The sequence below is a fragment of the Lycium ferocissimum genome, unplaced genomic scaffold (assembly GCF_029784015.1).
Source record: "Lycium ferocissimum isolate CSIRO_LF1 unplaced genomic scaffold, AGI_CSIRO_Lferr_CH_V1 ctg11421, whole genome shotgun sequence".
NCBI classification, from domain to species: domain Eukaryota; kingdom Viridiplantae; phylum Streptophyta; class Magnoliopsida; order Solanales; family Solanaceae; genus Lycium; species Lycium ferocissimum.
Window position 1 is genome coordinate 6,883 of NW_026713829.1, and position 3,429 is coordinate 10,311.

Below are 3,429 nucleotides of genomic sequence, written 5' to 3' on the forward strand. Positions count from 1 at the left end.
TACTCCAATGAGGTCTGTAGACAATTGTATATAGTGGGAGCGTCATGTAGCTTTGTGGTCTCTTATTTTATGTACAGCACATGTAGTGGTCATGTTGGACTGCAGTGTCATCTTTTGTACGCATGCCTATATATATCCATGTGGACTGTTTATATATTGTTGAGGTAGGGTTTATTGTATTAACTTTTCAGTAGATGCTATCACCCAGGTATAAGTTAAAAATAGGCTACCAGGTTAATCAGTATATGGCAAGTATGAGGTTAGGGGTACTTAGTCAGCAGTGGTCGGGCACTCGTCACGGTCCATGGGTTGGGTCATGACAAAAGCGTAGATTGCGAGACAGGAAGTAGGTTAGAAAATTGGGAAGTTAGCTTCAGGTATGTTAAGGTTGTTCCATCTTTTCTTGGCATGATTTCATATACGGTAAGAGCGTAATGAACCCTGTGACTAGAGATTTGTCTAAGTAGAGCTTGTTATATTGTTGCTGACTTCTAACTGTTCTGTTATTCTTTCTGAGGGGTCATATCCCCTTCCTATGTCCTGGAGTTCATAGAGAGACAGAAGAGACATGTTACAGAGTCGGTATTTTTCAGCACATGCATGATATACATATATTTACATTTTATCTAGCATGGCCACTTGGTTAGTGAGACAGAATGCCTGGCCTACGAGTCATGGAGTTATTGCCTGGCCTACGGGTCATGGAGTAGTTGCCTGACCGACGGGTCACGGAGTTGCGCATACCTGACCTACGGATCATGAAGTTGATTATACCTGGCCTATGAGCTATGGAGTTATCTATGCCTGACCCTCCAGTCACGGAGTTATATCTATAGAGTTATGTTACCTTGCCTCAGATGAAAGGCAACCCAGGTAGAGTACCTCCAGATATTTTCTTGAAATATCCAGAGTATAGCTTGTTATTTCATTTCAGTTGTTATCACCTTACATATTAGGTACATTATCGGGCAGTGCGCGTCCCTTTAATGCAGGGCGGCTGCGTTCATGCCCACGAGGTTTAGGTAGTTGAGCGACGATCGACTCGATAGGCCTTCCACTCGGCCACGGTCGGTGCACTCCACTTGGTCGAGAGGCTGGGTCCTTTGTGGTATGCTATTTTGACATGTATGGGTATGACGGGGCCATGTCCTGTCCTTTCTCGCCCTCATGTTTCCTAGAGATCTGTGGACACTTGTATGTTGTTGGGGATGTTATGTAGCCTCGTCGGTTCTCATTTTGTTGTACATCATATATAGCAGCCTCGTTGGCTTGTTCAGTTGTGTATTTATATCTTGGGTGTGTCTTCCCAGTTCAGACGAGATGGTCACTATATATATATATATATATATATATATATATATATATATATATATATATATATATCAAGATTATAGCCTCACCGACTTGTTGGTATTATTTGTGTGCAGGCAGGCCTTATTGGTTTAGGTTGGGTGTTACTCCCAGAGTTTCAGATTTAGAGTGGTTAGCTCTAGCCTAGGTTGGCATCGAGTGCCGGTTACGCCACTCCAGATTTGGGGTGTGACAGTAAAGATCCGGGTACCCGTCTATCTGTTGGGCAAGGATCCGGGACGGGTGGCACTTAGACTTCGCGAGTCACCTTGGGTTGTACTACCGAGATGTTGATATTTTTGTCCGGACTACATGTGTACACAACATTTGCATGGCATTGCATTGCATCCATACATTATTGCATTACATTGCATTCACGGCTTGCATTGAGATGATTTGATGTTGTACTTGACATGTTGGATTCATTTTGATATATCGAGACTTGGTGTAATTGGGATTAGATGCTTCACTTTGGCGATGACGTGTACTTGATCTTTGATTATGTTTTATTTATACTTGTTGGTTTGCGTGCCTATCTTGCTTTATTGTCTGAATTATGTTAGCTATACTTAGTCGGCCGATGATGCCTACCAGTATCATTGTTTGTACTGACCTGCACTTGCTGCATTCCTTTATGAATGCAGAGTATCAGGTTGGGTCTACTTCGATTTCTCAAGGTTGATCGTCTTCTTCAGCATTGTTGCGAGTTTCCAGGGTGAGCACGGATGTTCGCTACATTGAAGACTCTTCCTATTTCTTGTCTTGTTTCGTTATTTTGAGACATAGACGGATTTATGTATTATTATTCCATACTTGTATATTTTCATTAGATGCTCTTGTATGACTTAGACTAGACCCTGGGGGTATTTCTTATTCCGCACTATATCCTATTATATATTATTGTGAGACTTATGTATTTATTCTTTCCGCTTACTTGATTTAATTATTCATGTCTTTATTTATCGTTGGTTCGAGGGTTCGCTTACCGAGGTGAAAAAGGTAAGTGCCTGCACGACTTATGTCAAATTTTGTCGTGACACAAGCCTAGCTTGACTCCTAGTGCCCACCCTCCAAATGAGGGTGCCATGACCAACCTATGGACCATGGGGGGTATTCCTACCTTGAGGGTATATTGGCCTTCCTTAAATCTCACAATTTTATCAAAAGGTTGGAAATAGCACTGTCACGACCCTAATTACCGATCGTGTGGGCACCTACCTTATTGTCACTAGTAGGCGAACCTTTACCCATTAACCCATTAATCATTATCCAATTTCAACTTCTTTAATCATTTATTGACCGTTAATACATAAGTGAAAAAATAACGAGTCTAACCAAGTTATCATTAATAAATAATACAAGGGCAGGAGTCTTAACTATTACACCCTCAAAATCTGAATGTCTTCGTACAAGGACTCTAACCAACAATATCTAGAGAATGAAATATATGTCAATTATAATGATAAATAATGTCTAGAATTTGAAGTGGACATTTGGAAAGAGAGATCTTCAGGTGGCATGGCATGGGTAGAAGCTCACCCTCAGATCTGATCGAGCAAACTAGCTTCAAGCTAGAGATGTAGCCTGGATGAAATCTCTAGAATACAATCTGCACTCAAAAAGGGTGCAACAAGGTAGTATCAGTAAAAACACTATATACCGGTAAGCATCGTAGGCCGACTAAGATTAGTTCACGCATATAAGTATAAAATCAACAGGATAAACAGATAGGCACTTAATACTCAAATCCAAGTCACAGAATATCCCATAACAGAGTCACAACCTAAGATGAAGCTTCCAAACCACAAGTCTGTCGAGTTTCAATAATCTCACCTGATAATCACACGTCCAAGTTCCGTCCCTAGGTAGAGTCACAGACCCACAATTTAACCCAGTCAATGTTCATGTTGATATTATAATAGGCATTCAACATCTATATCAAAATCAGAACCAACCGAGCATATAATAATGCAGAATAAAATGTATTGATGTTCAATGCAAAATATGATAATGTGCAATTCAATGCACTAGCCAATCACTCGAACTGTAAATACATGCTAACTGATTGCATTTTCACAG